The sequence below is a fragment of the Oncorhynchus clarkii genome, chromosome 25 (assembly GCF_045791955.1).
Source record: "Oncorhynchus clarkii lewisi isolate Uvic-CL-2024 chromosome 25, UVic_Ocla_1.0, whole genome shotgun sequence".
Lineage (NCBI taxonomy): Eukaryota > Metazoa > Chordata > Actinopteri > Salmoniformes > Salmonidae > Oncorhynchus > Oncorhynchus clarkii.
The window spans coordinates 34,380,223-34,395,738 of record NC_092171.1 but is presented as its reverse complement, the minus strand read 5'-3'; the positions used below and the strand labels follow the sequence as shown (position 1 = coordinate 34,395,738).

The window sequence follows — 15,516 nt, the reverse complement described above, 5'->3', positions numbered from 1 at the left end:
TCACGTTTTAGTCCTGTGGTGCAACGGTTTAGAAATATGTGTACAGTCAGAAGGAAAGACTGTAACAAGGGGAAGATCTACATTGTACATAACTGTAATTATTTATGTTTGTTTTATCGTTCATACCATATCAATGCCTTGTACAGTGTGTTTTTTTCCAGTTAATTTAAAATGATTTTGTATTTTATTTTTATAAACTGGTTATAAATAAAATACTCATTCAGCATGCAGAAAATAATACACTTGACTTATTTATTTTATTTGAGAAGTGGTCTAGTGACAAGTAGATGATATTTGAACAGGTTCGATTTGAGTTCTGTTTACACTCAATTCGAAAGGCACTCGCACATCTGAGCTATCTTTTTTGCAGTGTCATGGTAACAGTTGAATAAAATTAGAAAAAATAAGGAACCCGCACACTTCTCTTGATAGTATCACTGCTCTTTCATAAGCTATACATATCGACCTCACGGCCTTCGTCAGAGTTTTATGTATCGACCTCACAGCCTTCGTCAGAGTTTTACATATCGACCTCACGGCCTTCGTCAGAGTTTTACATATCGACCTAACCTCCTTCGTCAGAGTTTTACATATCGACCTCACGGCCTTCGTCAGAGTTTTATGTATCGACCTCACAGCCTTCGTCAGAGTTTTACATATCGACCTCACAGCCTTCGTCAGAGTTTTATGTATCGACCTCACAGCCTTCGTCAGAGTTTTATGTATCGACCTCACAGCCTTCGTCAGAGTTTTACATATCGACCTCACAGCCTTCGTCAGAGCTTTACATATCGACCTAACCTCCTTCGTCAGAGTTTTACATATCGACCTCACCTCCTTCGTCAGAGTTTTACATATCGACCTCACGGCCTTCGTCAGAGCTTTACATATCGACCTCACGGCCTTCGTCAGAGTTTTACATATCGACCTCACGGCCTTCGTCAGAGTTTTACATATCGACCTCACGGCCTTCGTCAGAGCTTTACGTATCGACCTCACAGCCTTCGTCAGAGTTTTACGTATCGACCTCACGGCCTTCATCAGAGCTTTACATATCGACCTCACGGCCTTCATCAGAGCTTTACATATCGACCTCACGGCCTTCGTCAGAGCTTTACGTATCGACCTCACGGCCTTCGTCAGAGCTTTACGTATCGACCTCACGGCCTTCGTCAGAGCTTTACGTATCGACCTCACGGCCTTCGTCAGAGCTTTATGTATCGGCCTCACGGCCTTCATTCAGAGTTTTACATATCGACCTCACGGCCTTCGTCAGAGCTTTACGTATCGACCTCACGGCCTTCATCAGAGCTTTACATATCGACCTTACGGCCTTCGTCAGAGCTTTACGTATCGACCTCACAGCCTTCGTCAGAGTTTTACATATCGACCTCACGGCCTTCGTCAGAGTTTTACATATCGACCTCACGGCCTTCGTCAGAGCTTTACGTATCGACCTCACAGCTTTCGTCAGAGTTTTACATATATCCTTCATGGCCTTCATCAGAGCTTTACGTATGGACCTCACCTCCTTCGTCAGAGCTTTATGTATCGACCTCACGGCCTTCGTCAGAGCTTTACATATCGACCTCACGGCCTTCATCAGAGCTTTACATATCGACCTCACGGCCTTCGTCAGAGCTTTACATATATCCTTCATGGCCTTCATCAAGGGCCTCCCGGGTGGCGCAGTGGTTAAGGGCAGCGCCAGCTGTGCCACCAGAGACCCTAGGTTTGCGCAGTGCACGCTAACCAAGGTTGCCAGGTACATGGTGTTTCCTCCCACACATTGGTGCGGCTGGTTCCGGGTTTGATACGCGCTGTGTTAAGATTGTGTATCGGAGGACGCATGACTTTCAACCTTCGTCTCTCCCGAGCCCGTACGGGAGTTGTAGCGATGAGACAAGATAGTAGCTACTAACAATTGCATACCACGGAATTGGGGAGAAAGAGGGGTAAAATTCAACAACAAAAAAAACACTCAATCAGACATCTGAATTTCTCTTAAGAAACCAAAAATATATTTAATAATTGGCTACAAAGAGATCTTTCTATACTTGGGAGAGTACTTCTGTCCAAGGCAGAGGGACTGTCTCGTTTTGTGTACCCCTCATTAACTTTGTGTAAATCCTTCTAATGGTAAAGAGATCAATAAGACCTTTCATCTGGAAAAATAAGTCTCACAAACATTAAAAAGCCGGTCCTTTCTAATAAAAGAGCTGAAGGCGGTCTGGAAGTGTTGGATTTTGTTGACATAAATAACACTTTCAAGATCAACTGGTTGAAAAGATGTTTGATCAATACTGATTCAATATGGTATTTAATTCCAAATAATTTATTTAATAATTGGTCTTCAATTTTTACTGAAATGTAGTTATATTCCTGAAAGATGACCTGCTAAATTGGCTAGGTTTCACCAACAGGCTTTAATGGCCTACACAATTTTTCTCCTCATAAAGCTCTTTTGTGGAATAATTCAGACATAACTGTAAGGAATAAGTCATTGTTCTACCCCAGCTGGCATGAGAGGAATATTGACTTTGTTCTTGATGTTTTCGACAACAAGGGTAATATTCTCACATATGAACAATTTATAACATTGAAAGAGTTTCCAATACCTTTCAGAGAGTTTATTTCTGTGATCAAAGCCGTTCCCAGTGGTCTAACTACACTAATGAAAACTCATCTTAGCATTGGTAATGATTACAAAATGTATCCAGAACTCAGATTGGAAGGCGTGGGCTTACTTGAGAAATCTTGTTGTAATAAATATATAAGACAAATTCTTCATTCACAAAACCAATTGGAAAAATGCATGGTTAAGGCCTTTCAAAAATTGTACACCAAACAAAGTTAAGGAAGTGCACGTTAAAACTTTACATAAGATGTAATTCTATGATATCCACATTTGTGGATATTGATGATATCTGTGTTTTCTGTGAAAAAGGTGAGAATCTGTCTCACTTGTTCTTTGAATGTAAATTTGTGTCAGAATTTTGGGAAAATCTTGCAAAATATTTATTTACCATTATGAACAATACTCATGTTTTTGACATGAAAGATATATGTTACTATTGCAATGATAACAAGTCCATTGAAATTATTGTGATTTTTAAAAATTCTTGTTGCCAAATACTTTATACACAAACAAACATTTTAAAATTATATTTTTTGTGTGTTTGAGTATTTTCTTGTTTATACCTGTTTTGTTTTGTTAGACATGTTTGATGTAGCAATGTAAGTTGATTTTTGTATTATGAATCATTTAAAACAATGATAGGGGGGAGACAAATAGCCAAACCGAAAACTGCAGGCAAAAATGTTTTCTGCTACTAAGATCAGTGAAATGTAGGCTAAACTGACAACGGAGTGAAGAGCAGAAATCTCAACTAGCAAGCAAGTCGCAGCAATGAAGAACGCGAAGAAGGGGATCATTCTGGCAGAGGGGAGATTTTCGGCACAACACCTGCCTGCCCCAAGTCCAAGCAGGCAGCTTGCTAGTCAGTCAGCTGACAACTCGCTAGTTGTCTTATCAACTTCAGAATGCTGCAAATCAGGTCAGCATCATAGCTATTTCTTTAAGGAAAGGAAATTATTGCCTCGACATTGTCAAGCGCAGCTAGACAGCTGTCAACGTTTGCTGCTTGCTAGCTAACGGTGTCCACTTCAAGACATAGCTAGCTAGTTATTAGCTAACATCATGTAGCTAGATAGTCTTGACATGTTTATAACTTGAATCACTTGAATACTTGCTTGTTGTGTGCATGCATGTTCTCATACATTTATCATACTGTTATCTGGCACAACAGGGCAGTGACACTTTGGCATGGCCTAAGTTACTGAAGATTGAAAGACAGGAGTTTGTTCCTGCGTGAGCAGAGCAGCTCTGCCCTCACCCATGGCCCTGCCACATCCGCAAAGACCCCCAGCCGCCCCACGGTATCCCAGCCCTCTCAGCAGGGGCCAGGCTTCTCCAATGAGCACAGGAGGGGCTGCAGATTGACCAGGCCTGGGACCGGTCCTCGTAGGGCAAGCCGTGTCCAGCTGTTCTTCCCCGCTCACTCCCTGTCCTCTGGGGCTGAGTGGGATACTACCCACCCACCTTCTTGGTCACACTACCTGAGTGGTGTCACCCTAAGTGGGGTCAGTGCTCTCAGTAGTCCCTCCTTCAGTTCAGCCTGGAGACAAGCTCCAGCCTCCACCTCCAGGGCCACTCCCTCAGAGCATCACTCTGCTCAGAGAGCAAGTCTGGGGAATTTCATGCTGTCCCCTCCAGAACTTCAGCACCAACACAGTCCCAGACCGGGGGTCCATCAGTAGCCGCAGGAGGAGCGCCAAGATGGGGATGGGAGGGCAGGGGAGGCAGGGTGGTGGGTTCCAGACTGAGAAGGAGGTCCAGGGAGATCCGATGGTGGGGAAGGAGGAGGTAATAAGATGGGGGACCCAACGCTGTTCCAGCTCAACTACAACAACCTGGAAGACTTCCCACCTATGGGAACGTTGCACGCCTCACCACCGTGAGTTTTATACTATCGGGCAATTCTACAGTAACGGAGTGATGCTGAGACTCATTTTTGTCTCACCTGTGAATTGCTGATAAAATCTTACTTGTATCAGATCAATCAAAACAATGTACATAACATACTGTTCTCTCTCTAGTAGACTGCAGACAGAACCATCACGGAGGATCAACCCAACCCCAGTCAGTGCAGAGCGGCCTCACTCCAGACCTAAGACTTTCACTTCCACCCCGTTCAGCACCAGGCCCTCCAGCCCTTCCCAGTCCCAGAGGCAGTCACTGGGGCCCTAAACGTCAATGTGGGCAGCCCCCCTCTGTCTGCAGGAGGAGTGAGAACTGCTAAAGAGAGAGAAGTACGTGTGGTGGCCCTTTCCTGCAGTCAATAATCCGAAAGTGCCCACTTTGACCTCACGACTGGAATGTTATCAATACACTTCATTCTTTAAAAAAAAAAATTTAAACAAAAAATCCGGTGTTTCTATGTAAAAACACCTTTGTTAAATTTCAGTCTTCTGTGATGTATATGAAATGTAATATTGGGATGGAAACTCAAAATGTAATACATTTCAATGCTAAATCTGACATGGTACAGGTGTCTTCTTTTTTTTAAGCCGTAGCCATGTGTGTGAGGTGGGTACTTTTGTTTCAAAGTAGATGTGTTTAAGACTACCAAGAAACACCCTGTGTGATCCTCATTTAGGCCACTGCAGTCAAAGGTTTCAAGGAGGTCCAGTCACCATTATAACACTCGCTGCCCTTGTCTTTTATCCAGACTATAGGTTTTACTTCTGTTTCCCAATGTGTTCCTGGAGCTTTTCTTTGAGCTACAGCTGCTGACGTCCAGAACACCATCCGTCACAGAGGAAGAGGAGGAACATCTAAGTCTAGAGAAGTCAGGTGAGCGGTGGAGATTCCTTCACAGGCCTACTAATCAGTATAGAGGTGGGAAGTGGATGGAGAGGGAATAGCATGATAAAAAAATAACATTGTGGTTGATCTGATAAAAGTAAGATAATTAGTATGTTTTGTGTAATTCACATTTTATTTTGTGTAGGTATTGTGTAATATTCTTTCTCTTTTAGGTCAGTTTATATAATGTTTTATTGGTGGAAATAGGACTTTGCTGACCCTTGAGTTATATTTGATCTATGCAGATGTCCTGGAAAGAGGTTACTACAGAAATATGCACAACTGTGTCTACTTCTCTGTCAGGGTGCTGGAGAATCAGTTTGAGTGAGTTCCCCCTTACTTCTTTATTGTCAAATGATACTGAATGTTTAAGACTTGAATCCTATGATAATGCTGCTCTGTATAATGTGTTTGTATATGTTTTACTGCAGCTGCACTCTTGGCTAGTTCTCCCTTGAAAAAGAGGTAGTTTGACATCAATGTGAGAACCTGCTAAAAGAAACCCCATCAGTCCTGAGACCCCAGCAAAAATCATCTTTTTATTTCTCTGACGTTCATTGATCTGCATGTCCAGCTCTTATATTTAGCCTCACATTGAAGTGTTTTACCGTGTTCTTTTCAGGACAACCAGGGCTACAAGTAGAACACAAAACTATTTGACATAAACAATTGCAATGATGAGTTCTATTGAAAATTGTAAATAAAAAAATGTCAGCCAAAGCAAAAACCTGATAATAAATTTATATGAATGCTAGAAATAAAGAAATTGTTTGCTCACTGGGAAATGAATATCCAACTTGTTAGGGACAACTGTGTGGAGTTTGGAGGTTGTGACAGCAACTATGTGAGCTTATTACTTACCGTATTATAGACACTATGTCCTGGTATTTCCTATTATCTATGTAGAAGAACCCCTTACAGAATAATAGACACTATGTGCTGGGATTTCCTATCATCTATGTAGAATAACCCCTTACAGTATTATAGACACTATGTTCTGGTATTTCCTATTATCTATGTAGAAGAACCCCTTATAGAATTATAGACACTATGTCCTGGTATTTCCTATTATCTATGTAGAAGAACCCCTTACAGTATTATAGACACTATGTCCTGGGATTTCCTATTATCTATGTAGAAGAACCCCTTACAGAATTATAGACACTATGTCCTGGGATTTCCTTTGATCTATGTAGAATAACCCCTTACAGTATTATAGACACTATGTCCTGGGATTTCCTATTATCTATGTAGAAGAACCCCTTACAGTATTATAGACACTATGTCCTGGGATTTCCTATTATCTATGTAGAAGAACCCCTTACAGAATTATAGACACTATGTCCTGGGATTTCCTTTGATCTATGTAGAATAACCCCTTACAGTATTATAGACACTATGTCCTGGGATTTCCTTTGATCTTCTAGATTAACCCCTTACAGTATTATAGACACTATGTCCTGGGATTTCCTTTGATCTATGTAGAATAACCCCTTACAGTATTATAGACACTATGTCCTGGGATTTCCTATTATCTATGTAGAAGAACCCCTTACAGAATTATAGACACTATGTCCTGGGATTTCCTATTATCTATGTAGAAGAACACCTTACAGTATTATAGACACTATGTCCTGGGATTTCCTATTATCTATGTAGAATAACCCCTTACAGTATTATAGACACTATGACCTGGGATTTACTATGGTCTTCTAGATTAACCCCTTACAGTATTATAGACACTATGACCTGGGATTTACTATGGTCTTCTAGATTAACCCCTTACAGTATTATAGACACTATGTCCTGGGATTTCCTATGATCTATGTAGATTAACCTCTTACAGTATTATAGACACTATGTCCTGGGATTTCCTATCATCTATGTAGAAGAACCCCTTACAGAATTATAGACACTATGTCCTGGGATTTCCTATCATCTATGTAGAATAACCCCTTACAGAGTTATAGACACTATGTCCTGGGATTTCCTATCATCTATGTAGAATAACCCCTTACAGAATTATAGACACTATGTCCTGGGATTTCCTATCATCTATGTAGAATAACCCCTTACAGTATTATAGACACTATGTCCTGGGATTTCCTATCATCTATGTAGAAAAACCCCTTACAGAATTATAGACACTATGTCCTGGGATTTCCTATCATCTATGTAGAATAACCCCTTACAGTATTATAGACACTATGTCCTGGGATTTCCTATCATCTATGTAGAATAACCCCTTACAGTATTATAGACACTATGTCCTGGGATTTCCTATCATCTATGTAGAATAACCCCTTACAGTATTATAGACACTATGTCCTGGGATTTCCTATGATCTATGTAGAATAACCCCTTACAGTATTATAGACACTATGTCCTGGGATTTCCTATCATCTATGTAGAATAACCCCTTACAGTATTATAGACACTATGTCCTGGGATTTCCTATGATCTATGTAGAAGAACCCCTTACAGTATTATAGACACTATGTCCTGGGATTTCCTATCATCTATGTAGAATAACCCCTTACAGTATTATAGACACTATGTCCTGGGATTTCCTATGATCTATGTAGAATAACCCCTTACAGTATTATAGACACTATGTCCTGGGATTTCCTATCATCTTTGTAGAATAACCCCTTACAGTATTATAGACACTATGTCCTGGGATTTCCTATGATCTATGTAGAATAACCCCTTACAGTATTATAGACACTATGTCCTGGGATTTCCTATGATCTATGTAGAATAACCCCTTACAGTATTATAGACACTATGTCCTGGGATTTCCTATCATCTATGTAGAATAACCCCTTACAGTATTATAGACACTATGTCCTGGGATGTCCTATCATCTATGTAGAATAACCCCTTACAGTATTATAGACACTATGTCCTGGGATTTCCTATCATCTATGTAGAATAACCCCTTACAGTATTATAGACACTATGTCCTGGGATTTCCTATCATCTATGTAGAATTACCCCTTACAGTATTATAGACACTATGTCCTGGGATTTCCTATCATCTATGTAGAATAACCCCTTACAGTATTATAGACACTATGTCCTGGGATTTCCTATCATCTATGTAGAATAACCCCTTACAGTATTATAGACACTATGTCCTGGGATTTCCTATGATCTATGTAGAATAACCCCTTACAGTATTATAGACACTATGTCCTGGGATTTCCTATCATCTATGTAGAATAACCCCTTACCTTCTAATTACTATTGTGTAGCTTGTGAGCGTTATAGGGAAAAACGTGAGTCAACTTTTTATAGATGGCTTTTTAATTGTTTCTATTAGGGCTGGGCGATATATCGAATTCCTTTCATTGTGAACAGGCTGTTGTTCAAACAGTTGGAGACAGACAGGAGGGTGTGTTCAGAACAGTTAAACTGTCCTACCTTGTTAGCAAGCAAATAGATCAAATTTAGCTGGCTACTCACTAGCACGTGGTCTTGCGCTTCAGAGATTGTTGATGAGATCTGTGTTAATGTTCTGGAATGACTGCCTCAACAAGTTGGTCATTATCATTGGATGTGCATTGTTAATGGTCCTGGTTACATTTGTAACAAAAAAAAGGCATTTTCATCAACAGACATGAAAGCCATATCAGTGATTATTGCCCCAGAAAAAGCACATTTAACTATTTTGATCAAAGTGTTAGTGGGTCTTATGGTTGTGGAAGGCTTATATTTAACCTGGGTATAATTTTACCTGTTTGAAACGTAGTGTATTGACCTTTTAATTGTGCAACAATGCGTAATTAGAAAAATAATACAAAGAAATCAAGATATATATTCAACAAAAATGCAACAATTTCAACGAATTACATTTCATATAAGGAAATTGGTCAATTTAAATAAATAAATGATGCCCTAGGCGCAGCCTAGGTGGTCCTGGGTGGACATAGATCCACCCACCTGGGAGCCAAGCCCATCCACTGGGGAGCCAGGTCCCGCCAATCAGAATGAGTTTTTCCCCATAAAAGGGCTTTATTACAGACTGAAATACTCCTCAGTTTCATCAGCTGTCTGGGTGGCTGGTCTCAGACAATCCCGCAGGTGAAGAAGCAGGATGTGGAGGTCCTGGGCTGGTGTGGTTACACATGGTCTGAGGTTTTGAAGCCGGTTGGACATACTGCCAAATGATCTAAAAATGACTTTGGAGGCTGCTTATGGTAGAGAAATTAACATAAAATTCTCTGGCAACAGCTCTGGTAGACATTCCTGCAGTCAGCATGCCAATTGCACACTCCCTCAAAACTTGAGACAACTGTGGCATTGTGTTGTGTGACAAAACTGCACATTTCGGAGTGGCCTATAAAACAGTGTGTGGTTCTAACTGTGTCAAGCACATGAAGTATGTTCCATTTCTCTATCTGTGTTTATGTTGTATACAAATGTGTTATTATGTATCCACTGTTGTTTGCATGTGTATGTGTGTACACAAGTGAGATGGTATCATGGTAGTATACTGTAGTATACATCTACATTGACTGTGTGTGTGTCTGTGTGTGTGTGTCACACCTGGGTGTCTGTGTGCCACCCAGGTGTGGGAGCTGGTCCACGGTGGAAAGAGGTTGCTGAGGGAGGGGCTGATCTCACCAGTGGCCAACCCTCTGAAACCCAAGGACTCCATCTGTGCTCAGCTCTGTGACGTGGAGCCAGCAGGCTCTGTCGAGAGATACCAGGTACACATACTCTATTTGTTGTAATGGCATCCAGAAGAACCTGCATGAAATAACCAAAGACGGCAAGATGCTGCCATTAATACGCATTGAGTGGGTTTATAGTGTTAGATTCGAATTCTCAGAGTAAAAAAATGATGAAAAAAAACAGTCTCTATCACTCCTCAGATACTACAGTATTACTTCTGATGTATCATGTCTCTAGTATAACAATGTTCCACGTTTTACCCAGAATCTAACAATAGTCTATTATTTGTGTGTGTGTTTGACTATAGCCTCTTATGTATCTTCAGGTTCTGCAGTGTGAAAGGTCTGGAAGACTTCAGGGTGTTCCTTCCTGATGAAACTTCTCCTGCTGTAAGTCGATTCAGAGGTGCTCTTTCAACTCTTTCTGTCTAAATCAGTCGTTGCTGACGTGACGTTGCTAACATGCGTTGTCGCTCCTTCCAGATTCTCACCACGTCTGAGAACATCCAGTCTCGTCGCAGCTCAGTGCCCTCAGAGACTGGTGGTGTGGGTGGGGCCGAGGCTAAGACTGGAAGTGGGGCCGGTGCTGCGACGGCACCCAGGAGCAGCCACGGACACCAAGACAGGAAAAGGCAAGGAGGCTTTGACATTATTATGGTGATGATGGTTATTATGGTGATGACCGTTATTATGGGGATGATGGTTATTATGGTGGTGATGGTTATTATGGGGATGATCATTATTATGGGGATGATGGTTATTATGGGGATGATGGTTTATGGGGATGATGGTTTTTATGGGGATGATGGTTATTATGGGGATGATGGTTATTATGGGGATGATGGTTATTATGGTGATGATGGTTATTATGGGGATGATGGTTATTATGGGGATGATGGTTATTATGGGGATGATGGTTATTATGGTGATGATCGTTATTATGGGGATGATGGTTATTATGGTGGTGATGGTTATTATGGGGATGATCGTTATTATGGGGATGATGGTTATTATGGTGGTGATGGTTATTATGGGGATGATGGTTATGGTGATGATGGTTATGGTGTTGATGGTTATTATGGTGGTGATGGTTATGGTGTTGATGGTTATTATGGTGGTGGGGATGGTTATTAAGGTGTTGATAGTTATTATGGTTATGATGATGATGGTGGTTATTATGGTGATGATGGTTATTATGCGGATGATGGTTATTATGGTGGTTTGGTGTGGGTGTGGGTGGGTGGTGTCAGGGGACCTACCTGTGGTGTGGTCCCAGGAGGAGTGCAGTAGGCCAGAGCCTCCTGTTTCGGGTGCTGTACAGCCCCCAGTGACAATCCAAGCCCTGCTGGATCAGCTGGGGGTCTTGTGGGGAGGAGACTGTTGCTCCTCAGAGCCCCTCCCCTTGTTCTTCATTGAAATCACACTCACTACTGTCCTCGGGGCCAGTGGCTCGGAAGTAAGCCTCATTTACCTTTTGAACATGTCTGTGGCTTAATATTCTACCAGTATACAAGCAGTATGTTACCAGTATTACCATTACAATGTATAACTATTACCAGTATATTACCATAACAATACAACTATTACCTGTATATTACCATACCAATATAACATTATTACCAGTATATCACCGTAACAATATAACAGTATTACCAGGATATTACCATAGCAATATAACAGTGGTGCCAGTATATTACAGTATTACCAAGGTGTTACCAGTAAATTACCATAACAATATAACAGTATTACCAAGGTATTACCATAACAATATAACAGTATTACCAGGGTATTAACATATCAATATAACAGTATTACCAGTATATTACCATAACATTATAACAGTGTATTTCCATAACAGTAGTACCAGTATATTACAATAACAATATAACAGTGGTGCCAGTATATTACCAGTATATTACCGGGATATTACCATAACAGTATAACCGGGATATTACCATAACACTATAACAGTATTACTGGTATATTGCCATAACAATATAACCAGTATATTACCATAACACCATAACAGTATTACCAGTATATTACCATGCCAATATAACAGTATTACCAGTATATTACCATAACATCATAACAGTATTACCAGTATATTACCATAACAACATAACAGTATTACCAGTATATTACCATAACAGTATAACCAGGATATTAACATAACACTACTACCATTATATTACCATAACAATATAACAGTATTACTGGTATATTGCCATAACAATATAACAAGTATATTACCATAACAGTATTACCAGTATATTACCATAACAACATAACAGTATTACCAGTATATTACCATAACAATATAACAGTATATTACCATAACAATACTACCAGTATATTACCATAACACTATAACAGTATAACCAGGATATTACCATAACACTACTACCATTATATTACCATAACAATATAACAGTATTACTGGTATATTGCCATAACAATATAACCAGTATATTACCATAACACTATAACAATATTACCAGTATTACCATAACACCATAACAGTATTACCAGTATATTACCATAACACTACTACCATTATATTACCATAACAATATAACAGTATTACTGGTATATTACCATAACAACATAACAGTATTACCAGTATATTACCATAACAACATAACAGTATTACCAGTATATTACCATGCCAATATAACAGTATTACCAGTATATTACCATAACAGTATAACAGTATTACCAGTATATTACCATAACACTATAACAGTATTACCAGTATATTACCATAACAACATAACAGTATTACCAGTATATTACCATAACAACATAACAGTATTACCAGTATATTACCATGCCAATATAACAGTATATTACCATAACAATACTACCAGTATATTACCATGCCAATATAACAGTATATTACCATAACAATACTACCAGTATATTACCATGCCAATATAACAGTATATTACCATAACAATATGCCAGTATATTACCATAACACTATAACGGTATTAACAGGGTATTACCAATACAATATATCAGTATTACCAGTATATTACCATAACACTATAACAGTGTATTACCATAACAGTAGTACCAGTATTTTACCATAACAATATACAGCATTACCAGGGTATTACCAGTATATTACCATAACAATATAACTATTACCTGTGGTTTCCCCCAGATCAGAGCCATCCATGTTCTGTGTCAAGTGCTTCTTTGCAGTGGAACAACTTCCTGTTCCTTGTCAGACAGCTGGAATTGGTCCCAGTTACCCTGGCTAACAGAGTTAATTGAGAAGATTCAGCAGGAGTCTATCCCCACTTTCTCCTCTTCCTCTTCTATGCCTCTGTTACAGTCTTCTTCTGCCCACACCTCCTCCTCCTCCTATTCTCTACCAATGTCTGAGTTCTACAACCACATGGACATCCTGCAGGTCTCACTGCAACCTGTAGAGGGAGCCAACTGACCACACAGACAGGCAACGGACAAAAAGTATCTCTGTTGGCCAACAATGCCCAGTCTTTTGAGTGAAAGGCTGACAGTAACAGGTGTAGCTGAACTAATGTACTCTGACCAGACCCTGTTGGGATTCCAGATTCCTGAGACAAGAAACATTATTTCCCTGTAATGTGGTTGGCTGGCACAGCCCTTATTGTCCTGTCTAGAGTTGCATAGGGAACCAGAAAGTCCTACTGATCAGGACTGGTGGTGCCACAAACCAGGGTTTATCATGGAGGTCGACTTTGCATTCTGATTGAAGGTGAGGGGTCCATTATCAATAAAGGGATAATGACATACTTGATGGACCAGCACTTTTAAAAAATAAACAGAAAAAAAACAAAAAAAAACAAATCCTACCTCTTGGAGTTGTTGATTTGGGATTGGGTGGAGGAATCCATTTATGTTCACAAATCTCAAACAGGTAATAGTGTCATATCTCAAATTATTTCACTCCTGCTATACTGTCCATGTTTCACTGTGTGAGAGTACAATGCCTTAGACCTGCTATACTGTCCATGTTTCACTGTGTGAGAGAGAGTACAATGCCTTTGATCTTAACTGGTGATTGCGTTCATGGATGCTTTCTGTGCATTTGTGATAAAAAGTTTTGTTCATGTTGGACTTCAAGTATTATGATTGTCTGCTGCTTTTATACTGTACATGTTTTATGCTGCATGTCACGTATTGAAATACAATAAATATATATTATTTAGAGCAAAAACATAGAACGTGTTCTGGGTTGGCCTATGCCGTTTAATTAGGACTATTTGGGGGCACGGGACTCTATTTTTCATTGTCATATTTGTCATACTGTATGTCTCTGTAGGCCAACTGTATTTGCATGAACTATGGCATGAACACATTTTCATGAGCGATTGCAACCAGTTCCGAAATTTCAGATGCCCCCACATGTATTCTAATGGCAAGGCAAGCATCCTGTGCTCCGCCTCACTCAGGTCTATTTGTAGTGACTCCTGTCCAGCAGGCAGTTTTGTTCAGTGTTGTTCAACGGTCCGTTGAGCGTCGGGAAGAAGCGGGCTCTTTACTGGGAGAAATGTCTTGAATGACCGGCGAGTAAGACACATTTTCCCGTTTCATCGGGTGAATGTTTTAACTTTGGAGGTTTTAAATCTTGACGAATTGCCTTTACCAAGTAAGGAACTATGGCAAACGTGAAAGTCGCCATTCGAGTTCGCCCTCTCAACGCAAGGTTGGTAACGTTAAATGCAGTCTATTTCAATTCTACAGAGTCTCTATCAAAGTTGGACGAATAACTTTGATTAATATGCAAATGACTGGACAGATGATCTAGTCTATGATCCTTTCTAATAGATCATTGATATGATTAATTGTGCTGTTGTAAATTGTCAGTGTTGCTAAGCATGGTTATTGGGAAGCTCTGGCTGTGCACTAGGCTATCGAGCACATCCAGTCGATCTCCTAGTCTACTTGTTGATACAATATATTTAATGAAATTATGATGCAAAGTAGATAGCCTATGTATGCCTCAACTTGGCATTACTACTGTACTGTGTTCTGTGCATACACCCTAGATCAGTTAGCAAGTTACTTCTTCAAAACCCATGATAGCCATGTACACTGACAGAATATATATATATATATTATAATTAAATATATCATTTAAAAATACTTTTGACATTTTGAAAAATCGATTGGCTCTCTACTCACTCTGTTACTTTGCAATTACAATGGTACAGTTACACTATCGTAATTACAGTGTTCGTGTGTATTGCCTTTACATTTACATTTTAGTCACATAGCAGACACTCTAATCCAGAGCGATTTACTCAGTGCATTCATCTTTATGAATACACTTATTTTAGTGAATATACATCCTTTTCTTAATGTTAGCCGTCTGTTGTTATATCACACACAGTTATATCGCAATCTACTATGCAA

At 39.8% G+C, this 15,516-nt stretch overlaps 1 pseudogene; it reads left to right on the top strand.

The window, feature by feature from the left end:
• The first annotated feature begins 1,493 nt into the window (after positions 1 to 1,493).
• On the top strand, positions 1,494 to 13,561 carry LOC139383626 (uncharacterized; annotated as a pseudogene).
• The last annotated feature ends 1,955 nt before the right edge of the window (positions 13,562 to 15,516 follow it).